Genomic DNA, 25368 nt, shown 5'->3' on the forward strand with positions numbered 1-25368 from the left:
CATTCTTAAGTAGTATTATTTTCTTATTTCTCCTAGTATATACCTTTTCTGGGCCATACAGGAAAGCATATAATTATATGCTGCCTTGGATTGTATTCTATAAGATTACTTGATATTTTAGATTTTCTAAGGTATTTTAGAGCTAAATCCTATATTATCTTCGTATTTCCCACTTAAAGTGCCTAACAGAGAGCTAGGCATAGACCTTTTTATTTTTAATTGCTTGACATTTTGATGGACACTGTGTTCATGTTTCTCAACTAATCAATTACCTGAGACATATTAAGCTACAAATAAATATCAGTTGGTGGAATGACATTGGTCAAAAGACATGAAAGGGCTCAGCATGTCGTGATCTTGGATAAATTCACATTGGGCTAAAGGACAGCAGTGATTCTCTTTAGGAATGTACGTTGTGCCTGCTCTGGAGTAAGACACTTTGGATTTAAATCGCAACTCCACCCCTTAATAGCTGGGATATTGTGTCTCTCAAAATGGGGGAATAGTGGTAACTACCTCATGGTATTGTGTGGATTAAATGAAACAATGCATGTAAAGTAAATTGTACAGCACTTATTAAATGTTAATTCTCATTATCTTCAAGAGTCTCATACATGGAATGACTTTTCTTTTTAATGCCTAATTTGGTACGGAGAGGTTTCCACCCATTATGTTCACAAGGAGTCATCAATCTATTATGATTCAATTCAGGCAGTTTTCTTGAGAATCATTACAGTGGAGCACAAGACCTCCGTGGTCTTAATTATGACCTGTCCGCCCACTTCAGCTAAATGATAGCATTGCGTGCAAATCACTGAAGGCTCTCAATACCATGCCTGACTTTAACAACCGATAGGAAATGGCCTGGGATTCCATGCCTTTGGGTTGCTATCTCCTCCTTACTAATGAATAGTTCCTTGCTTATTGCAAAGTGAACCAACAGCTCAACTCACTTTGATTCTTTCCTTGAATCCAAGATCTAATGAATCAGTATTTGCTGAAAGAGGAAGCCACCACTCATAACTGGTTCCTGTCCTTTAAGTTGTGCGTTATCACTGTGGAAGTCCTCATGAACTGCCTGCCACGTGATAACCTTTAGACCTATCAATGTGAAGAAATGTTGTCTTTCACCTTCGATTTCAAGAAAGAGGTGTCTGATTGAAATAGCTCTTGGGTCAACTTCTGGACAGGCAAACAACATAGTCTGTATTCAAGGGGTTCTTTTCATACCGTGTTTCCCCAAAAATAAGACCTAGCCAGACAATCAGTTCTATGCGTCTTTTGGAGCAAAAATTAATATAAAACCCGGTTTTATTTTACTATAGTATAAGACCGGTCTTATATAATATAGGACACGGTCTCATATTCACTTTTGCTCCAAAAGACTCATTAGAGCTGATTGTCTGGCTAGGTCTTATTTTTGGGAAAACACGGTAGCAGCTGTATTTATTAGGGAAGTTGGTGGTTATTTGTTTGCTAAGGGTTATAGCAGGCATCCAATCACTCAGAAATCCCACCCAAGAAAAGTGCTTTCTTTTACACCATGGGTGCGCTACCTCAAAATGTACCCTGAATTGCACCCCTTTTTCCCACCTTCACCGTCACCTCATCCACACCACCTTTTTCTCCTGCCTTAAGGTACTGCTGTCACCACTTACCCAATTTCCCCTAAACAGTTCATTCTCCCTGCAATAGCCAAAATGATCCATCCTAACAAAATAAAAACAATAAAAAAATAGTGATAGGGATGGCTGTCCCTGATACAGCATTTACTAGGCACCAGATCTTGTTTTTTTAAAAAAACAGCTTTATCAAGATATAATTCACATATCATAAAATTCACCTGTGGTGTCCAGAAATGATTCTGTTTCACAATGTAATTTCACTGAGTGACAAATGCTCTTTGCGGTGGAGCTCTTTGTGGCACACTCAGTCCATGTGGCCCTGGGTGCCTGAAGGAAATGGATTTTTCTCTGCGGAATTACCTTGGGAATTGCTGAAGCACCTGTGAAGCCATTTCTGCCAAGCAGTATTTCCTTCTCTTTCTCCCGGGTAAGTGAAGAGGAGGTGGAGGTCTGGCTGGGGAATCTGTCTCCAGTGAGAATGTGCATTTTGAGTAAAGAGAATCCTATGAGTTACTCAATCTATTAACTCATGTAGAAATGCTTCTGTGGCTTAGAGTAGCCATTTGTTGAAGGCAGTCTTGGTTTTATGCTTAAAAGATATACAGACAGTAACAGCTTGGAAGAGCAGAAATATATTTGTTTATTGACTTTAAGGAAAGGAGAGAGAGAGAGAGAGAGAGAGATGGTGTTTTTCAGATTAGATTATTGGGACAAAGCATTGCCCCTAGGCAAATGTTGTGTTCATTTAAAATGTAAATGAACTTCCACCAGCATTCACTCTGAGCCCTCTCAGCCTCCATTATGTGAAATCAAATGGGTTTTTATATTGAGAAGCTGTTCAGCTAACAGCAGGCGATTCCTTCTCCACACACTGACTGTTGTCCTGCTTCAAATTCCCTCAGGCTTCCTGCCTATTCTGTGTGGTGCAGCCTGGGCCAGCTCAGTAGGATGGGCCCATTCTACCTGCTAAAGAGTCACAAAAGCATCCTGTCAGTTAAGGAGAACCTTCCGGCGCCTTCCTCTGAGGGAACCGAGCAGGGAGCAGTGTGCAGAGGATAAGAAGGTCAGCAAAGATGATGCTTTAATGAGGGACAGGTAGTTTAAAAAGTGATGGTTTCTGGGGCCATGGCTTCAGAAACCTGGCAAGGGGTGAGAAGCAATGGGTTCGACCTAACAGGGATCGCATTATGAGGGAGAGGCCAGCACAGTGAGGAAGAAAGATCAGCAAATAGCAAATCTGGAAACTGGGTGTGAGCCTACGTTCAGAATTAGCCATCTGTGGCTTTTTCTGTCTGTAATATGGGTGGTTTGGATGAGCTGACCGCCAAGGGCTTCTTCCAGCTTTAATACTCTGCCAGACAGGAAAGGCCATGCATTTCAATTTCCATTCAGTTATGTGTTCACGGTCTTTTATGATTTCCACATACCTTGCATTTACATGAGATTTTCTGTCTGTGAAAGTACTTTAATATGTCTCAGCACCCTTCGTTATAATCTGTGGTCTATAAATGTAAGGTATGTAAGGTAGACAGAGCAGTTATTACCTGAGACCTGGGTGTCTGTGAACTTGAACAGTGCTTCAAGGCAAGGGCTTAAGAAAGAAGCACTGCCATGGGAGAAAGAGGGGATTGATTACCTATGTCTGACCTTGGCAGTATCCTTCAACCCCTGTGAAATCCACAGTGGTGGTGATGCTTGCCCTGCCACGAAGCACAGGGTACAACCACGTTGCCATTTTAGGGTGTCTAAAACACCAAATTCCATAGTGTGGATCGCTTGTATCTCTGGTTGCTGTGAGATTTTAACTCAATCCTGGGGTTGAGTTAATCTTGCTTTCATTGAGGCCATCCCCACAACTGTCTTTTCAGCCTACCCAGAGAGGCAGCATGGTGCAGTGATGGAGTCTAAATCCCCGAGTTTCAATCTTGATTATGTCACCTGCTGGCTCTTTAACCTTGTTCCCCTCTGGGCCTTAGGTTCCACACCTCTTGAATAAGAGCCACAATAATAGTAAATTTATACATTTTCCTAAGAGTAAACTTAAATCATTCATATAAATCACCTATCTCAGGATCTGATGCTTAGTAAGAACATAGTAAAAAACATAATAATAAAATAGTTATTATTCTCATATATTTTAGAGCCAACCTTAGGTGTCACCTTCTCAATTAAGGCACTTTTTATTACTTTGACCCATAGAGATCTAGTCTTAAATGATAGCAATTAATATTTTTACAGCCTAATTTAGCTCTTGCCTGAACACTGTCTTGGACTAGTTCTTAGCAGCAATACTTCCCCATCAGATAATAAGCTCCCTAATGAAAGAGGAGGGACCTGAGACAAGTTGAGTATCTTAGTCACAGTGAAGCAGCTAATAAATGACTCAGTTCTTGTTTTCAGGCTCCAAGGCCACTCTGTCCCGCACTCGTTCTCAGAACACTCCCCCACTTCTTCAAATGAAGTCTGGCTGTGTTTTCTCATAGATGGTACTAAGGAGACAGCACCTTACTGGGAGGTGGTAAACAGGTTTGAGGGACGTCACTGCTAAACTTATTCTGGAAATATGGGTCTGGAAATCGCCTTCTCTGAGCCTCAGTGTCCCTTTAAAATAAGACGGTAGGGAGGGTAACTGATAAGAGCTAGGGTGCTAGAGCTTAGTCCCGACTGGCGCCATCCTGGTGTTGTCACCAGTTGTATAGCACTGAGCAAGTTACAGGACCTCTCTAAAGCTCAGTTTCTTCAGGTAAGGTGAAGTTATTGACACCACGGCCCGTGAAGAACTGTGACGGTTCAATGTAATCGTGCGTGAACAGCACTGGCCATAGTGCTGGGCCCCTGGCTGTGTTTTGTTGCTGGTATCCTCAGCGTCTCCTGTAGCTCTTACAGCATGATAGGAAAGGACACAGGCTATGGAGTCAGACTCTACTTGGATTTTAAGACCGAGTCCATTTCTCACTAGTGGTGTGACCTTGGGCAAGTGACTTTGTCCATCTGATTCTTAACTTACTCATTTGTAGAATGGAGGATTTGATAATGCCTACTTTATAGGGTTGTTGTGAGGATTAAAGGAGGTGTTATTAAGTGTTTTGTAGATTGCCTCGCATGTGAGTATTCAAATGTTAGCTGAAATACATCATATTGATAATATCTATGCAGCTACAACGTCCTTGATCCCCTAGTTATAAGCTTTGCTTTGGGCAGAAGTAGAAGGCTGGGGAACTTGGTGAAGCCATCTGTGGGTAGGCGTGGAGTAAATAGTATCCTCAGATGAAGCTGCCAGACATCTGTCCACAGCCAGTGCAGTGGCCTTTGAAGGAAAACAAATGGGATGTGGCAGGCTTTTGGCCTCCTTCCCTAGGACCTGCATCTTGGCACTGACGCCCAGACCTCCGCAGACCAGCTGGCCAAGTGAAGTCCAGCTGACTTTCTCCCCACCCCGCTCCTCACATTAGCAAATGGAGGAGAACACACAAGAGGGTATATGCAAGGAGACGTGATGAAGCCTGAGGTCCTGTAGTCAATAATGAAATGCAACATCGATGAAGACTTTCTGGCGGGAATAAGGGAGGCCAGGAAGTAATGGCTACTGGGAATGAGTGTTCTTTGCAAAAGTGCTTCCCTTTTATTCAAAGTGACCTCTGATTAGATGCATTTGAACAGAACCCTCCGGTGGTTCACTTTGGTGTTTGGAAAGCACTAGGCTCAAGAATTTCTAAGGTCCCTTTCTAGTCTAACTTTTTAGGACTAAAAGGATTTAGACGAGTAAGAAACAAAAACAAAGCAGCCTTGGTGATATTGATATTTTATTCTCTCTGAGGAAAAGAAAAAGTATTTGTGATATAGATTGCAATGCCCCCTACAGATATAGTCAATAGGATTTCTTTTTTGTTAGTTGAAAATTAGGGAGGCAAAAAATGCCCAGGGATACAAGATTCCTTATTGTATTTCGTGATCTTATAGCTCTGTTGTAGTTTCCAGCCATCTCCTTTTCTGCCTCCTTGGATCTTCCCATCTGTCAGCTTCTCAAGGTTGCTTTCAAGAATTATATTAGAAACAAGCTGGAAAAAGGAAGTAGAAGGCAATGCTGAAAATGCCAGTAACAGTGGATGACAGCACTGCCCCAGAAAGAGCCCCCAAATAGGCTGGGGATTTAGTTAAATGAAGCCTAGAACAGTAAGTGGGTTCCAGGTAATTGATGACATGGTTGAATAAATAAGGGAAAGGGCGTCACTTCATTCATATTTTTAAAACATTTCTCCCTCATTGTAGCCCAGTACCTGTACGCAATGGGGTTTATTACTAGTGAATTTATTCTTTCTTTAATCCTTCCAATAAATGGGTATTAGGTGTCAGGGGCTGTGCTGTGCTGTGAAAAAGAACAGGGGTTTCATCTTTTGTTTTTAATAGCTTTATCAAGATACAAGTCACGTGCTATACAACCCACACATTTAAAGTATAGAACTCAATGGTTTTATTGTATTTACCAATATATGCAACTGTCACCATAGTGAATTTTGGAACAACTTTATCCCCTCAAAAAGAAATCCCATACCAGTTAGATATTGCTCCTGTACCCCCAACCCACCCCTCCCAGCCCTAAGCGATCACTAATATGGTTTCTATCTACAGTTTTATCTAATCTGGTCATTTCATATGAATGGAATCATATAACATGGTCTTTTGTGACTGGCTTATTTCACTTAGCATAATGTTTTCAGGGTTCATTCGTGTTATAACATGCATCAATACTTCATTCCTTTTTATGGTAAAAAATACTCCGTTGTTTGGATATATCACATTTTTCTTATTCATTCAGTTGATGGACATTGGGTTGTTTCTATCTTTTGATTACTAAGAATAATACTGTGTACACATCTGCATACAAGTTTTCTGTGTTTTAATTTCTCTTGGATCCATAACCAGTAGTAGAATTGCTAGGTCATATGGTAACTCTACGTTTAATCATTTGAAGAACTCTCAGACTGTTTTCCAAAGTGGCAGCGTGAAACTTCATGCTTGGCGAACTTAAAGAAATAGAGTCACATTGGAGGTGGCAGTGTGTGGGACGTTTGACAATATGTAGTCTGTCTCTCATCACCACATCCATTTCATTCTTCCCACCTCCATCTGTATGGGCTCCTCAGAACATCTCTTTCAAAATGTTATGTCCCTGCTCAAGAATCTACCATGGAAACCCAATGACTAGTCAGATTAAACCCTCAAGGATATGATACTCAAGGCCCCCATATTTGTGACATAAATAGAGCACAGTGGTTTGAATATAAAATTTAACACGAAAAAGACTTAGGTTTTAACTCAGCTTTGGAACTTGATTTGCTTTATGTCTTTGGCTATATAATTAAATTATTTCTGCCTCAGTTGCCTTGTCTCTTAAATAGAAATAGATTGCTATGAAGATTTTAGTAGAGAATGTTTAGTACAATTTCTGGCACATTATAAGTACTTAGTGGGTAATGACTGACATAATATCAATGTAAAAGAATAAGTTGCATTTCTGTATATAGCTTCAAACATTTGAAAAATGAAATTTAAACGTAACATTTACAAGAGCATAAAAGATAGCCATAAAATCTAGGGATAAATTTAACAAAAATGATATGTCAGATCTCTACTAAAAACTCTAAAATATTCCTAGGAAATTTAAAGAAGACCTAAATAGATGGAGATAACATGTTAATGAATTGGGGGGATTCAGTATTGTTTCAATTAAGCACAATCCAAAATAAAATTGCAAGGCTTTTTTTTGGAAACAGAAAATCCTATTCTAAAATTTACATAAAAATGCAAGGACTATACAACATTCAAAGCCATCTTGAAAAATACAGTCAGATGAATTATATTATGTGATATGAAGACTTATAAGCCATAATAATCAAGACAGTATTTATGTTAACGTAAGGATATGTAAGTTGAGTAATGGGACAAAGTAGAGTTCAGGAATAGATCAACACACATATAGTTAATTTCAATAAAAGCTCAAAGGTAATTCAATGAGAAAAGGAAAGTCTTTTTAACAAATGGTGCTGGAATAACTGGATAAACATATGGAAAAAAGTAATTCTTACCACCATTCACAAAATTAATTTAGATAAATTACAGACCTAAACAAAAAAGTTAAAACTTTTAAGGTTTTGAGGTAAACATAGAATAATATATTTATAATCTTCGGGTTGGCAAAGGTTTTTAGAGAGGAAAGAAAAAGCATTAACTACAAAAAAAGTGATACATTGAATTTCACCAAAAGAAAAATCCTCTGCTCATCAAAAGTAAATAAGTTTAGCAACAATCTGGGGAAAATATTTGCACTGTATATTTTACAGTGAACTTGATCCAGAATAAATAAAGAACAAGCCAAAAATAAAAAGACACGCCGTTTTTTTTACAGTTAGGCAAAATATTTGGACACTTCACAAGAAAGGGTATATGCATGGTAAGTATGGCCATGAAAAAGTACTTGACGCCATTACTTATCAGAGAAATGCAAATTAAAACCACTCCATTGTAGCAACGCCAAATGTTGGGGAAGGTGTGGATGAACCAGAACTCTCATATTGCTCAGGGAAGTATTTATGTACGTTCCATCCACTAGTAAACAGTTTAGTAGTTTCTCATAAAGTTCAACATAAACCTATATCTAGTCACCCAGAAAATCCACTTCTAAGTATTTACCCAACAGAAATGAACATATTCTTTTCACAAAAAGATTTGAACAAGAATGTTTATAGCAGCTTTACTAATAAATAGCCAAAAAGCTTTACTAATAATCGTGAAATGGCCATAAACAGGATAATGGGTGAAGAAACTGTGGCATATTCACACAACAAAATACTCCTCCGCTACATGAAGGCACCAAACTACTGATTCTTGGAATAATATGGATGAAGCTCAAAGAAAATGATGTTGAACAAACCAATAAACAAATGAGAACACACTATGGTTTTATTCATATGAAGTTCTAATTCATGGTGATAGAAATCAGAACCACAGTTGCCTATGAGGAGTGGAATGATTGGAAGGGGATATGGGGGACTTTTCTAGGGTAATGGGAATTTTCTACATATTGATTGCAGCATTGGTTACATGGGTGTATCCATTTGCCAAATTCATGTAACTGTGTGCTGACATCTGTGCATTTCTCTTCATATAAATTTCACCTCAAATAAGAAGGTAGATTTTAATCCATCCTTGGAATTTCATCAGTTTTGTATACTTGGCAAAATAAGTCATCTCTCTGTTCCTCAGTGTCTTATCTCTTTAATGGATTGTTATAGGATATGAAGAGAAAATTTACGTTAAATGTTTAGCTATTTTTGGCAAGTTAAAGGCACTAAGAAGGTGCATTGTATCAGTAATGCAACTAAATCTCCAACTAGCCAAATATGTGCTGTAATCAAAAAGAATCTGACAGCTTTTGCACATTTCCCTTTTATTATTACTTTCTCTATGCATTTGCTTCTGCACATCTTCTAGTTTGGAACCTCAGAGTTACTCATTGATAATTAAGGCAGCACTTGCTGCCTGCCAAGTGCCTGGATGATCTTGGACAAACGCTTTTACTCCTTTCAGCTTTAGTTTTCTCTTCTCCTTTCTCATGCCTGTATATTAGCATCTCCTGCTCCATCCGTGTTGTCACCCCAATAAACTTTTAAAAAAAACAACAACAAAAAAAAACAGAGTCCCTGGTGAGATTTTTAAATCACACTGATGCTTGGTTCTCACTTCTACAGATGCTCATCTACTTGATATGGTAGAGGGCCCAGGCATTGGTTGTTTTTAAAAGCTGTCCAGGGATTTCAATATGATGGCTGAGTTGAAAACCACTAGATCAGGTGATGTTTAAAGAACTTCCCAGCTCAAACGGGCGTCCACAAGCTGAAAGCATTCAAGCATTTGGTGAAGCCACACTATTTTATTATTGTTGCCACTGATATTGTTGTTGAATTACAATATGCTTAGGGAGGACACAGAATTTCCAACTAGACACAAACACTGTGCTTCCTGTTGCCTCATACCCAGCTTTTCCACCTCATCTGCCTGGGCTGTTATGCTAGTAGACTTTCTTATTTATGGTTGTGTTTGTAGTCTTTGGTTCTAAATATATTCAGCACCTACTATAAGGAAAGGATTTTTTTATGTTCCTGTTTGTAGCCATGGTTCTTTGTATTGTCCTCTTCGCTGAATGGAAGCCATGATCTTACTCATCTGGAAAGGCGAACTGGGATACTGAATGTTGAATACAGTCTCTCATCCTGCCGCAAGTTGGCTAGAAAATGGCCCCACACAGCTATTGTGTCTATTGCTGTATCAGCAAAGTAAGGAAAAGGAAATCAGATATAACACCTTCTGATATGCAGAAAGATTTATTTTTTTAAAAAGGATGGAAGTCACAGAACAGATGAAAAAGTAGCTTTATTCCTTTCTACCCGTGTATAATAAGGTATTACATTGGGGTGGGGGAGATGAGGTCCCTGACTACATTACAAATAGCTTGAACAGGTGGGCTGATTTGCAAGGATAATGACAGAATTCACAAAGAGAGAGAAGAATGGGATACTGGAATTGCTCCTGAGCCCCTTTCAGTTCAAGGGAACTAGGCTAATACTCCCCACCAGTGTTAAGTAAATGATTTGCTATCATCCAATCTTCCTGAATGGCTGACAGTGTAATCTCTCAGAAACTCAGAAGTAGACATAGATGGTGCAATTTTTACTCTTATGTGGGGAAAAATAAAAGAGTAAATCCTGTGATGATGGAAGTAGGTGATCTCTCATCTCAGCCATCTGAGTCCATTCGGTAATGTGACATGCCTCCACTCTCCTTAATTTTGGTTTAAAAAACTTCTGCGGCTTCTTATGGAAAAACCCTCACTCCTCTTCCTGCCCCATGACTTCTTGTGCTTAGCAAATAAAGCATACCAAATCTTTCACGCCAGTGCTTAGTGAAGTTGAAAAAATATCTTAGAATGTATACGATCCTGAGGTAGTTAAATGCGTGATGTTCTCAAGTCCCTTCTGGCCACCTGACAAAAGCATTTGTAGAGACATTTGGAAATGAACAGCTCAGATATTACTGGCACTCACTACATCGTAGACATTTTTATAAAATTTTTAGACAGGTTTTGGAATTTCTAGTACCCTTGTTCTAGTACCCTAGTACCTATATTCTCTTTTCTAAAACCATATTTAAAAAACTAATCCTTTTTCAATATGATAGAACTTCTAAGTATCAGGTAAAACATGATAACTGTGTTTCAGGTCTTAAATCTTTCTTGAAGGAAGGCAGGGAATAAATAAATGGCTGTTGTTCTATTTAACAGACTTAGATTGCATTAACTTTTTTTTTTTGCAACCTCATTTTTCCTGTTCAGTGAACTCAAGTTTTGTGGCTGGTTAATTCTGTCACTTGAGAGTGAGATTCAAATGAAGCCAGGCTGACTGCCAAGCCTTCCGTGGTCACAGTTCACAGCCCTCTTTCTTGCCAGTCATCAGCCCATAGACCCATGGTTATAATAGAGATTGAGACATGCTTGGTTCATCCCACCCCGCAAAAGCAAACTTGGGGCCATGGGGAAAATAAGCTGGTTCTAGCAGTTTGGGATAATAGTTCTGGGTCTGTTTGGAATGGCTCGGTGACCTTGGTAAGTTATCTAAACAGGGCTTTTGGAAGTTGTCGTAAATTTTAAATTGACACAGCATACTCTCTTTACCCATATTAATGTTCATATTAAGAATCACATTGTTTTAGGAAGGTGGGCACAGTGTTACATTTTTGGATGGGTAGAACTGTCAAACCTTTTGAGCATTGTTTACGTGTTAAAATTTCACTTCCCTTTCCTTTTCTTCTCCACTGAGTTTTTTTTTGTTGTTGTTGTTGTTGTTGTTGTTGTTGTTTTGAGTATGGAAAAGTCACTTTCTTTAACTGTCATATGACTTTCGGGCATGTATTTAAATCCCCACTGTATTATAAGCACACACAGGAGCTTTAGTGTTCATTTTTAGTAGTAGACATGGGTATGGGAAGAGTTTAAAAAACCGAGATTGTAGCTATGAAATCATGGTGTAATCTGGAGGATAATAACCTAAGATTTTAAGATATTAAGCTGTTCTAGCCATCTAGTACTGTGCTAGGAGGTCCTTGCTTGTATTCAAACCCATACAAATGTTGCTAAGTAATGACATTATCTTTGATTCCTCACTTCTCACCTATCATATTTGGGCAAGGTCGCGCATGTGATTAGTGGTTGCTTATCTTCTGGAACCCAGGTGAGTGTCGCAGTACTCACTGTGCATGTCTCCGTTCACCTCCCCACCTGTGGCACACTTCGTTGACTACAGCACTCCTTCTTGTCAAGCCCAGATGCAGTCAGAAGTACCTCTCTATGTAGCATTGCAGACAGTACCAGTTGGTAGTTGCCACTGGAATGAAATATCCTCATTTTAGAATGGTATTTCAGGACTAGACCACCTGGATTCAAATTCAAGCTCTGCCTCTTCCTCAGCATAATATTTGTGATATTACGCATACTATGTCTTCAGCATAATTTCTCCATGTCTCAGTTTCCTCATCTACAACATAGAGATAAAAGTCGTACCTACTCCATAGAATTGTTGTCAGGATTAAATGAGATCACGTGAAGATGTGGGGACAGTGTCTACACAGAGTTCTTAATAAATGGTCTCTCTCAAGTGAACTCAGTAGCTCTTTCCTTTACGTAATAGCACCTTCAGATATACAATTAAAAGCCTATTTAATAATTCAAAGCCAATATGGGCATTAGGAGTAACATATTTGATAATTACAGATGTTCTCAAGGGTGAGTTTGTATGTTTGTGTCACAGTTGATTCCTATGTGCATTTGGGGAGATGAATCTAGAAGATAATGATGTATGTTCCTAGAACTTCCTATTTTAGCTAGCATTTGAATAGGACCATTTGGTAAACATGTCACTAAAATATCCTTTCCAAAATAGGCACCAATCTGGCTAATGATAGTGCTCAGCCATTAACCTCAATTTCTTCCATCTTCAGTTCTATTTTCAGAAGTACAGAAAAATTACCACTTGCTTTAGGAAGCAGGAGTCAGTCATGCTGACCTTTCTGTTGTCATTTGATTAGGTCTTTCTGTTTTCCTGATCGACTCTTGGCCAGACAGCCTCTGTCTTTATGCCTGTCTTTAGAGAACCTCTATGCTCCATTTCCACACTTATTTCAGACACCTCTGCTCAGATGCCGTTGCCACTCTCATGGATGGAAGGAAATAGGCAGGGGGGAGAGTGTGTGTTTGTGTGTGGGGGGTATTACTTGTGGCAGTGTATTTATGTGTGTGAGTGGACACATGAGTTCATATTGAAGATGAGATTGTGTGTACATACACAGTGTCTGTTGGGTGGGAGAATGTGTACCTACGTGTGTCCGCATTTGTATGTTTGCACGCGTGCACCTTTGAGAATGTAAAGAACAGCCACTCCACAAGTGGTTATTTTCTTTTTAAACTCTCAGCCTGTTCGATGTTATTGTGCATTTTCTTTCTCCTTTCGCCTCCTTTTTTGTAGTCCATCTCTATCACTTTTCCTTCCTCAGCTCCACAAGTTTTACTTGCTCAGATGGTTACTACCACTCAATAATCTGAACTGCACCCTCCTGGTAGAGCTGAGAGCCTTTTGTATTTACCTGAATAGGGTTTCACATGTTGGATCTACCTAGTTTCTTACTGGTTCTGTGCAACATAGCTCATGTTTACCAGGGCACATATCACCCCAGGTTTTCTTGGGAAAAACATGCCTGAAACCTTGAATTTCAACTTTTCTCTGCTGCTCCTTATAATTATGACCCCTGAATGGTGATGAATTTGAGGCCCGAAGTTAAGGAGTCAGAACTAGAGTCTGGTTGGTGGGTGTTCTTTTCACAAAGTCATTTCTATGGAGGGTTGGGGGTAGAATCCAGATCAGAAATAGGTGGGGGCGGTGTCTATCAATAAAATACTTCTAGAATATTATTTCACATCCTAGCCCTTTCCTAAACCCCAACACTGTTGTTGAGTATTTGCCTATCACAGGCCTTAGTAGAGATCTGTTGATGGATTGATTATAATCTCAGCGCTTTAGTGAGCTGTGTAGCCTTTCCTTTTTTAGTGACATTCCTTGCAGAATTAAGTTTTGGGTAGAGGAGTCTTCCTTGCTTCATACTTATTACCCATGTTGACAACCTACCCTGGCAAAATAAGTAGTAATATGAATAATTATGGCAGGTCATGAACCAAATCTGTCAGTATCACAAAAGATTCATGCATTCTACACTCTTTACGTTCTGTTTACCGTTTTAATAATTCAGCATCTCAGAGCTCTGTTAGAGAAATAACAACGGAGTTTATTAATGATAACAATTATGAATATGAAATTATACAAGGTATCATTTACATAATGCAAATAAGGGAGTTGATTATACACTTAGAGAGCGAGAGGGTTCTGGCTTGTCAGTGAATTCTAAGCCCATAACATTTGCATTAGGAAAGAGGTTTTTTTGTTTGTTTGTTTGTTTGTTTATTTGTTTTCTGGCAATGACATCCACCTACCAGGTATCCATGGAAGGAGTACTACAGTACTACAGCTCAGGAACCTAGAGGATATAGGCTTAAATATGATTGCTTTACATCTGACTCACAGAGTGACTTAAGTTTAAAGCTAGTGCCTGACAAATATAAAGCCCTTTGCATTCCACAATATTTTTTCCTGTACATGGTATCGTTTAAAACTCAAAACCACACAAGGGAAGAGAAGTTAGGTTTTACTGTTGAGGGAATAAAACTAGTGGATGCTTTTTAAAATGTTGCCTCAGCTCACAAACAGTCCCCCTACCATGGGAACGAGATTCACCTTCTTCTATTGGGTCACAGAAGTGGGCCTCGGGCATGGTATCTACAAGTGATATGCCCTCTATTCATGCCCTTGGGGTCTGGGGAAGACAATTGGCACTAGTTTGGCCAACCAGATCTTTGGCTGGAAATTAGACGTGGAAACGAGAATGAGAATTGAGATTCAGTCTCTCCTGGTGGTTGGACCTATACCATGAAAACTTGGGTTATCCTGTCTTCTACCAGGCTGACTAGGAGAAAACAAAAAATTGACAGACAGAAAAGAGGAGGAAGCAGATTCACAGAAAGAAGTAATAATGAAAGAAGAAGTGACTTTTCTTCCTGAAGTCCTAGCCTGCAGTCCATTTTTAAGCTCCCTTATCCACTATTTTTAATACCCTGCTGTGTTCCTGCCTTTGGCTTCCATGAAATAACCCATGGATCCTTGAATAAAACTACTTGTTTTACTATTTTCGATTAAGATAGCTTTAGAGTATGTTTATTATTAACAAGCAGAGTCTCTATGAAGACAAATAATTCGCCTAAGTCACAAAGCTGGTGAGGAGCACAGAGTGAGAGAGAATTCAGGTTTCCTCACCACTACTCTGCAGCTTTTCTATAGCTCTGCAGCTGCTGCGTCTATTTCCCAGTCCTCAGCCCTCCCTCCCGGACCAATCCAGCCCTGTTAGGTGGGTGGAGCCCACTACAGGTTTCTCAGGTCGCAGAGTTTGGAATGAGAGCACTTTGCTTTGCTTCTAGCATGTACAGATGTCCTCTATCAGGATGCTCCTTGAGTCATTAAAATTCTCCACAAAGGAAATGCAGCCAGCGCCATTCTCCTTGCTCCTCCCCTTTCCTGGTGTCAGTAGCACCTCATTGCATTTGGCAACGTTCTTGACGCGAGTGACATTAGCCAGAGCACAAATCAGGTAGCATCTGCTGAGGAGTAAGAAAAAAAACTCACAAAAACATTTATAAAAGGGAAAACAAAATCGGGGTGACATCCGAGTTGTCTTTTTGATAGACTCTGTTTCCGGGCTTGTGTTTAGGATAGATGGCTCCATTTTCTGGTGTTCCAATTTCACTGTTTTAAAGGTGGGCTCTAACTTTAATCTCAGAGGGAATTCATGACACTGAATAGATATGGTAGGAGAACATGGGGTTAAAACTAGAATAACCACGTGGCCCAGTTTGTCTAGGATAATCTCTCTTTATAGCTGTTGTCCTAGCAGAATTTTAATAGGAACCCTTTCCTTCTCAAACATACTCTGATTTGGGTGACAAGTTATTTGATGACCCCAATCATTGTCCCCTTTGACAAACCACCTACTAATGATATTTACTGAGTTCCTACAATACATGATCGAAGGAGGTGTGTGTGTGTGTGTAAATGTATCACGATCTCTGACTTGAATGAACATTCTTCCAGTTTAGGGTCACCACAAAAGCAAAACTGAACTGAGAGTCCAGGAAACAAAATCTTCATAATTGTGGGACTGGAGAGTGTAAGTCAATTGGTTCTCCGTTTACTGTACTTGTGGGAGGCAGCGTGAGCGTTGGTCAAGGAAAGAGAGTCTGGAGACATATAACTTGGGCTCACATTCCAACTCTGCCATTTGCCAGCTGTGTGATTATAATTAACCCGTCTTCACAAGCCTCTGGTTTCTCAACTATACATGTGGATGATAACAGTACTATCTTCCTTTTGGAGTGTTGTGCGTGTGGATTGTGTTGTACGTGGAAGGTAATTAACATAGTGCCCAGTACAAACTGAGAACTCAGTAAATAAGAGCTAAGGTAGGATTCGTAGCAGCGGGTTCTGGATTGAAAATCTTTGGAATGAGCCCTTGTCTCTGTCGTTCCAACTCTGTGACATATTTGATAGGGCTAATCATAGAATGCCAGTATTGTAAGACTGTGCTGTTATCCAGCCGCATCCCCACCACTCAGTGGTGGATGGTTGGTAGGTAAACAACATTCCTCAGACTCATTCATCACATTTCTTCTCGACATTTTCAAGTAGGCTTGTGCAGCAAGGCAAACTGTGTTGTGGGCTTAAGAGAACAGATGGTGTCGGAAGAATCTAGCATGTGATGGAAAAACATGGTAGGTTCCCATCCAGCACAGGGAGGGGCAGGAACAGTGTGTACTGAATAATTCCTCCCTCCAGGTGGTGGGGATGGAAAAAGAAAGGAGATAGTAGGGTCCCAACAACAAACTCCATGGAAAAAGTATAGACTGCTACTTCTCTAGAATTTCCTCCCTGGACCTAGTGAGGCACTAAATTTTGTTAAATGCTGTTTGAACACATTTCTTAGAAATGTACTAGGGACTCTTTCCATGAATCAATTGAAAAGTTTGAGACATCTTAGGACTTTGGCCAAAGGACATGGGCCCCTCAAAAAAACAAATAACCAATATGTACTTATTTAAATTACTATTATTATTATTTAAATTAATGCCTAGCACTTATTGAGCTCTATATGCCAGACTGAGCTAAAACCTTTATAAGAATTATCTCATTAAATGTTTACAACCACATTCTGACACAGATGCTGTAAGCAAACCAGTTTGCTTATAAGGAAACCAGTTTGAAGAGGCCTGAGAGTCTCACATTAGGTCAATCTGACTCTGAATTTTAGGCTTTGACTATTATGCTCTGGGCTATGATGAACTTGCCCTCATAATAATAGATTAGGAACGAGGTAATTTCTTTGATGATCATTGTATTCAAAGATGGATTACTATTGAATTATAGTAAGAAGAAGAAGAGGAATTATAATACTGGGGGTCTAAAAGTGCGTTTCTGGTTTGCCTGAATCTTCCTCTTGTTGCCAATCTGAATTATACAAGCTCTGGCCTTAGAGTTGGGCAGCTAGTCTTGTTTCACAGGGAAGATCTTTTATCTTCTTCTGGAAAACATTCCAAGATTTTAGCACTATTAAAATGCCAGAAAGGTCTTCCTGATTTTGAACCTAAGGTGATGGTATGTTGCCTAATTGGATGACAGGAGGTAGGAATTGGAACACAAGCTCTTTTGGTTATATTGGGGAAGACACTGGTTCCTTATTTTTTTCTTTATTTTTATTCTATAGTTCTATAAATATTTATGATATGAGGTCTATAGACCAGGCTCTGTGGAGCATATAGAAAGCACAAAGTCAAGGAAAATGCCTATCCTCATTAAGTTAGTTATCTCGCTTTTTCTTAGAAAAACAAAAAAAAGATTATGAATCCCTGCCATATTCAATAGTGGGTGTATTAACTGCATTTTGCCCATCAACTATATTTAACATTATTTCCTTGCCTCTCTTGCTAAATGTATTCTCATGCTGTCTCATGATAAAACCACAGACATCAGTAATATAGTGCTTAATGGCTGATTGCCTTGATTCAGAAAGATAAGAGGGTGACAGCTTTGCTGAGTAAACCAGAATAAGTTGTTATGTTTCTTCAAGCTTATTTACTAGTTTAGAGAGTGACCCTCCCCTTCCCTCCTTTCTCTGCAGACAAGCCACCAATATCAAAGTAGTTTTCACACGAAGATACGTCTGTCCCAGAGTTGAACAAGCCCCTGGAGCCAGAAGACTCTGAAGGGTTGCTCTTGAAGAATAAGCTTCGTCTCCCTTTCCCTGTCTACCTGTGGGTGAGTCACCGTTATCTTCTGTGAAGTGGGAATACCCTGCCTACCATGTCCTGCCTGCCTTGAGATAGCACCATGTTAGGATCCAGTGGGAGGGAACTGAAAGTGCTCTATGGATTCAAGGTTTTAGTTAAATGGAGCTTAAATCTAAGCCACTTAATTGATAGGTGTGAAATAATTTTAAACTATGTACATGAATATCTTGCAATATTAGATGATTCCTAATCATCTAATGGGCTGTACGGGACAAGTATAATAGATGGCACTGTGAAGTGTTCTCTGAATTCAGACGCCACTGTGACAAAACATCTCCTGTAAAGTAATTTCCGGTGAGTGATCCGGTAAAAATGCATGCACACACATCTATGAATACAGAAAATAGTCTGTGTACAATAGTGAGTTGGGCCTCAAACTTCTGTTCCTTCTCCCTGCTTAGGAGAGCTGTGTATAGCTCCTGGCACCAAGTTCCCAACCTGCCTCCAGAATACAGAGTATGCTCAGCAAAGAGTTGTTCCTTTGTCAACAATAAGCATTAGTACAGCAGTTGGACTGGAAGGAAAAGCCTTTGTCTATTAGGAAGCCTGCAGAGCTTGGTTGCTAGGCAACCCAGTCTGAAGGCAGCAACCAGTGTGCACCACACAGGAATCCAGGGAAGTGGGCCTGGAAAATAGGGAGAAGCAATTCTTAGAGTCAGCTGAGGCAGAAGAAGAAAAACTGCCTACTACTCAAGTAAAGAAGTGGTGCATGCACTGAACTAAGTTGTGCATTTCAGCATAAAAGTACTAAGTGACGGCACTCACAGGTGACTAATTATATTGTCACCTGGAAAACTGTGTGACCTGGAGTAGGTGGCTTTTTCCAGCCTCAGGTTGTCTGGCAAAAGGAGAGAGCCAAGGAGCCAGGTATCACTAACTTTCCCCAACCCTGCCACCGCTGCCACCACAGACACATTCCTTCTGAAAACAGAGAAACATGGTCTTTTACATACTGTATTTGTGTGAAAGGATTGAAAGAAAAAGATATATTACTAAAAACTGTGAAATAGATGGTCTTTGGGATTCCTTAAGCTAAGGTTATAAACAAAATGACAATTTCTTATTCATAAACAGAACTAAGTATTTGCACAGGACAGAATGTGCCAAAACACAGATACGGGGGGAGTTCTCTTTCATATAGCCATGCTCTTATATATCTCCTCTACCTTAAAATATGTTCCTCAGGAGTTTGCCAGCTGATTTGAAAAATGCAAAATTAGATACTTTTGGCCGAATTAAGGCATGAACTATTCCTGAGCCGTACAGAGGTCTGACATATCAAGTAAATATTCACTAATTCTCAATTTAAGCGTGACAGTGAATTTGAATTTGAACTCAAAGAAATGAGGCACCTCCTAGTGAAATTTGCTGTGAAGGGTTATCCAGCATCGAGAATTGGGCTGAGGTTTGCACATGCCAACCTTGAGGGTGGAGGCATCACACAGAGAAGGCACTAGATCACAGATTTGCAGATAGGAAGACAGAGACGTGAAGCAGGACTTTACTTATTTTAGCTGTTCACCTTGGATATGTTACCTACATTCCCTGATGCTTAGTTTACTCACCAGTACAATGGGAACAAGAATAGTATTTAACCCTAAGAGATGCTATGAACTTGAAATGAAATAATGCACAGTAACTACTTCGCAGAGAGCCTGGCATATTGTAAATGATGAATAGAGGCTGGTGAGTGTGTCCATGTCGGTGCTTGGATCGTATCGCAGAGTAAAACTGGCTGAGATTATGGTTTAGGAAAAAAAAAGAAATGCTCACACAGCTTAGGGGCAGGATGTTGTCGTGGAAAAGTACTGTATAGTAGGAGTTGGGAGACCAGGCCTCTGTGAATTGCTAGACCACTGTCAAGCAATTACAGTCCCGACGTGCGATTGTGACAACTCAGAGGCTGCACAAAAAAAAGCAGGCTTATGGCCAAGACCACCTTCCCCAGCACCACAGAGACCTACTCCAACCAGATTTCAGCTCCAAGTGCAGACGCTTCCGGTCTGAAATCTTATTTGCCAATATCACTTAACTTTGAGTACTTTCAGAGCTTTCTGTATCCTTGAATCTGGGACCTGGGCTCTGAGTGGCTGGCTTTCCAGAACACCACGTTGACAGATTCTTATCTTTTGTATAGGCCTTGCTCTACGTCATGTGTGTTCTTTTCCTCTCTGGATTTACCATTTTCCCCCCCAATAACAAGAAAGATTGGCCTAGTTGATCTTTGACTCTGCTCCAGCTTGTCTTGTATACATTTTCCCTCAACTTGTCTTAAGAGTCTCGGAGCTTTTTAGTCATTCATCCACCAAACAAATTTTCTTGCGCGCCTAATAGGTGCCAGGCACTGTCAGAGGCACTGAAGATACGGACAGTGGTAAACCACCGGGCAGGATCTCTGATTGTCATGCAGCTGACCATGGCGGGAGGTGGACAATGGCGGGAATGTCTGTCTATTTCTGATGGTGGTAAACGCTAGTATGAAATACATTGAAAGACAGAACTCTTTCAGTTGCCTAGTGCAGTGTAAAGAGCACCGTAACTCGTTTACTGCCTTACAACAACTATTTATTAATTCCCATGAATCTTGAGCTGACTGCCTCAGCTGAGCGGTTCCCCTCCTCTAGCTGACGGGACTCATGCAACTGCATTCAGAGGGGAGGCTGGTTGGGGCTGGAACCCCCAAGACGTCTCATCCTCCAGGGTCTCCTTACGTTGTCATCATTCCGTATTCCTCCCCAAAGTTCTTTATAGAACGGCAGCTGGACATTAAGCCCCAAGGTGTGAGGGCTCTCAAAGCATATCTGGTTGTCATTTTTTTGATGTCCCATTGGCCAAATCGTCACGTGGGCAAGCCCAGAGTCGGTCTGGGAGAGGACTACACAAGTGCATGAAAACAGGGCCATGTTTCATAAGGAGTTACCAAAGAGAAGGGACAGTGACATTTATATTGGAAAGTGGGTGAAGCCTCTCAGCAGCAGTGCTATGTGAACTGACACCTGGAGGCTAGGAGAGTATCCGAGAGAAGAGGGCAAGTACAAAGGAGTTGAGGTGAGAAAAGCTTGGGGTTTTGGGGGGTCAGAGATCAGGCCTGTATGACTGGTACTTTGTGAGAAGAGGGATGAGTGTGAGAGGATCAGATCATAAGGCCTAGAGGCCATAGTAGGAGTTTCAATTTTATTCTACAGTGAGCAGCCATTAATATGTTTAAGAAAGAGAGTCAACTGATCTGATTTTACAGAAACAAACATCGAACATATTCATGTAAAAAGGACATTAAGAAAATTAGCTCAGTCTTTTCAACAAGTCCAAAACTTAAGGAAGAGACTGTACTAAGTTAAGAGTATGATTAAAGTATGATGCTGGAGAAATAGCTGTGACGACATTTCAGGATGACTGGAGACATTTTTTAAATTACCAAAATGCAGAGGTGATAGCAACCAGAAAAAAGTTACAAGACTGGGACATAATGTTCTTACTTTGGCTAAAAAAACGACCCATGCACGCACAGAAACAGGTGCACAAAGACATATACTAACCTTGGTGGCCCTCCCTGAGTGTAAGATTATGATGTGTTTATTTGCCTAAAAATAATGGATGGCAAGGAGACTAGAGTAAAACCTGGGAGACCAGGTAGGAAGCTGTTACAGATGAGAGATACTGGTCATTTTTAAAGGCTGATTGCAGTGGAGTTGGTGAGAAGTCGTTATACTGGAAATGAAGTTTGCAGATTGAGGAGTTAGGATTTACTGATGTTTTGCAGGGTCAAAAAGTAATCAAGAATGACTTCTAGGGCTTTGGCTTGAGAAATGGTTAGAAGTGGTAACATTTTCTGTGATGAGAAAGAACCAAAGAAGCCTGGTTTGGGTGTCTTTCTTAGAGGGAGCTTCAAAGGTGACCAGAGGCCCTATGAATAGGTCATCTATAAGGCGATATGCCATTCTAAGTTTCTCATCTTCTTGGGCGTGTTCCCTTCAGTCTCCAGAGTTCTATTCAGGCCAAGCCTTATTTATTAAGTGGTTACCAAAACATTTCGTTAAGCAGAGGCTGAATGAATGAGAACATGTCTTGAAAAGTCACCTGGAATGCTAGGTAGAATATAAATAACATAGCATAGGATGGTGTGACAAACAATGGTTGCCTTCATACGCCTCTCCATTTTAGAAAGTAAGTGCCAACACTTAAGATGGTCCAGAGAAAAGCAACCCAACTTTTTATGACAGACGAAAATGAACCGCTGAAGAACAGAAAGAGAAATAAAAGTTACTGTGTCAGAAAGTGAAATTGCATGTTTTGGAAAAAGATTATCAATATAAATAATCAATGATCAGAAGAAGGATTTTTAGCCAGCAATCAATTACCCAAATCCCCAGTTAATCCAAACGCCTATCATCTATGTGATTGTGATTTTATCTTGATAATTTCACAACTTTGTATGGTTGCCTGGAAGACTTCCCTGTCTATGCTAAAGTTAAACAATGCAATGTAGCTTTTTTATTAATTGTAGCAAGAAAAAGTTTGGCTAGTTGTGAAGAAGAGTTTCCTAAATAGTAAGTCAAGACAAAAATAGGTGACTCTTTGAAAGGGTTTTCACCCATTGAGACTATTTCTTAATTTATGATTTTATGGCCAAGTCTGTAGAGCAAAAATAACTGAACTCTTGTAAGGCAATTCCATCCAGTGTATTTTTTTTTTAACCTGGCCCATAACCATTCTACCCAGAAGCATCACGGCTGAATCAATCCAGACAGTACTTTGAAACAGACAAACTGAGCATTTCAGATGTGTCACGCATTTGGATACTGAGATCTCAGACCTTTCACTAAACAGGAAATCTGAGGTGTCAATGACAGAGGCTCAAGGACAACATGAATGAAAAGGGCCGGGGTAAAATGTGAAGTCCTGAGCAGGTGTGGATTTTAACGCAAAAAAACAAAAATTCCCCAGCCTTCACTTGAGTTCAGGTATTCAACATAGTTCCCTCATTAATGTTTATCTAATTTTTATTAATAAAATTTTTTTTACACTCTCTGAACAACAAAATTTCCCAGGATACATGCTTTCAGTGTTCTTATTATATTTAAGAAACAATTTCCCAGTGGAAAGAAGAGACTGTCTAAATGTCTTAACAGCCTGTACCAAATATTTGGATGTATACTCTGAAGGTTTGCTTTCTTTAGCAGAGCTGGACTATTAAATGATAACTGTTCTAAACATTTTATTTCAAAACATACACACATAAAGTAATAATGTTTCTCACTGTGTCACTTAGAAAATACCAAGGTCAGACATACCACATTTCATTCCATAGTGTTGAAATACAGGATTAGAAAGTGACCACTGTGGAACTAGGATTCATGGTACTTACTGCATGTCCATCCTGTAAGGACAAGTCAGATGAACCACTAGGGTTCAAGATGTTTCTAGCTGGTTTCTGTGGTGAGCAGAGGACCAAGAAATATGCCAGAATGAATGAGAAATTGTAAATAATCCAGAGGAGCCTTGAAATGCTGAATGAAGAAGCCCAGAGGTAGGCCATAGCCACGCTGCTGGATGGCTCCTAGTCGGTAGTGCTGTCTCTATAGAGGAAAGAGCAATGCCAGAGACAAAAATAACTCAGGTCATGAAAACGCTCCTTCCAGAATCATACCGAACTAAGTTCAGGTTCTGACGCCATCAGTTATAGTCAACTGGACTCTATCGATTGGGTCTGGTATTTCCCTTCTCTAAGTTTCCATTTCCTCATCAGTAGAAGGGGTGATCATGATAATTAAATAAGATACTTCTATACAAAATATTGGTACACAGTGTTTGAGATCTAAGAAGTCTCAATGTTAGCCATTTCTAATATAACCAATGGTAATGAAGAGAGCAGATGAACCGAAAGTAAAGGAAATTTCACAGAGAACAAATATGACTGATTTTCCCATTTTATAAGAACCACGTTTTTGAGAATGCCACACAATAGTCCCCCCACTCTCCTGTCTCTCTGATAACTGAGATGGCTACTAAGGGACTAACAGGCGGGTAAAGTACACAGCGTGGAGACTCTGGACAAAGGATTGATTGTACATCCAGGTCGGAATGAGTGGGATGGTGCAAGATGTCATCATGCTAATCAGAATGATATGCCGTTTATGAATTGTTTATTTCTGGAATTTTCCTCAGACCACTGTTGACCACAGGTAACTGAAAGCAAGGTTACGTGGGACTACAGTATTTCCTTCAGGTCTGGTAGGGGATTGAATTACATTGAAAGGTACTAACTGCTAGCAAGGTTGTGGGTCTCTGAACATTTATCTCCTGCAATTTTGGGGGGTGGCTGTTGATCTACATATATATATATATTTAACCACTAGCCCAAATTTTATGAGAAACAGCTGTTTTAAAGCTTCATGGGACCTCCAGAGATAAAATGACCAAACCCCACGGTGGACTCACCCTTAGCTCCCTGACTTTCTGGCTTTGTTTAAGAACTTTGTGTTGAAGCCGTGTAGCTGGGAGCGCAAAGAGGGCACAATGATCTATAGCTTCTGCCCTGGGGCAGAGTTCAGTCCTGCCCACTAGAGCTATTCTTATTAACCCAAATCTCCATTTTGCATTTTTCTCTGCATGTCTGGAATCTGTCTTCATCTTACATGGCCTTGAACACCTGTAACATGGTGGCTCTATTTCTTTACCATAACTCCATTCCTTATAAGACTCCGTCTCTGATAGGCCAATCAAGTTTTAATAAGTCACATGTACTGAAAAGAATGGGAAGACTATTACAAGGCAGTGTTTGTAACATGCCATAGTTCTAATACCGTGTTGCCCTGAAAATAAGACCTAGCTGGACCATCAGCTCTAATGTGTCTTTTTCAGCAAAAATTAAAAATTAATTTAAGACCCAGTCTCTTGTTTTAATACAATATATGACCGGGTCTTATATTATATTATATAAGACTGGGTCTTATGTTAATTTTTGCACCAAAAGACGCCTTAGAGCTGATGGTCCAGCTACGTCTTATTCTCAGGGAAATATGGTAATAGCACGTATATTTATATGATACCCTGTTTTACTGATGTGGGATCTGAGGTTCAGTAAAGACCCAGTCACATGGTAGAGCAGAAGGGGATTATCATTCAAGTTCTTGTGTCCTCACTGTAAATTCAGTATTATTTCTATCCCTCATTCTGCCCGAATGTTTTGACCTG

The 25368-nt window shown here is 40.0% G+C and overlaps 1 long non-coding RNA gene across 2 annotated transcripts in view; it reads left to right on the top strand.

Annotated features, from left to right (window-relative positions):
• Positions 1–25368, top strand: part of LOC109457455 (uncharacterized) — a 280743-nt gene that overhangs the window by 231631 nt on the left and 23744 nt on the right. For both annotated transcript variants that reach the window (XR_012489844.2, XR_002139027.3), the window contains exon 4: positions 18006–18142. This is a non-coding gene — a long non-coding RNA (uncharacterized LOC109457455). The remainder of the gene's footprint in view (positions 1–18005; positions 18143–25368) is intronic.

This window comes from Rhinolophus sinicus, chromosome 5 (assembly GCF_057876585.1).
Source record: "Rhinolophus sinicus isolate RSI-liver-muscle chromosome 5, RSI-T2T, whole genome shotgun sequence".
Taxonomy (NCBI): Eukaryota; Metazoa; Chordata; class Mammalia; order Chiroptera; family Rhinolophidae; genus Rhinolophus; species Rhinolophus sinicus.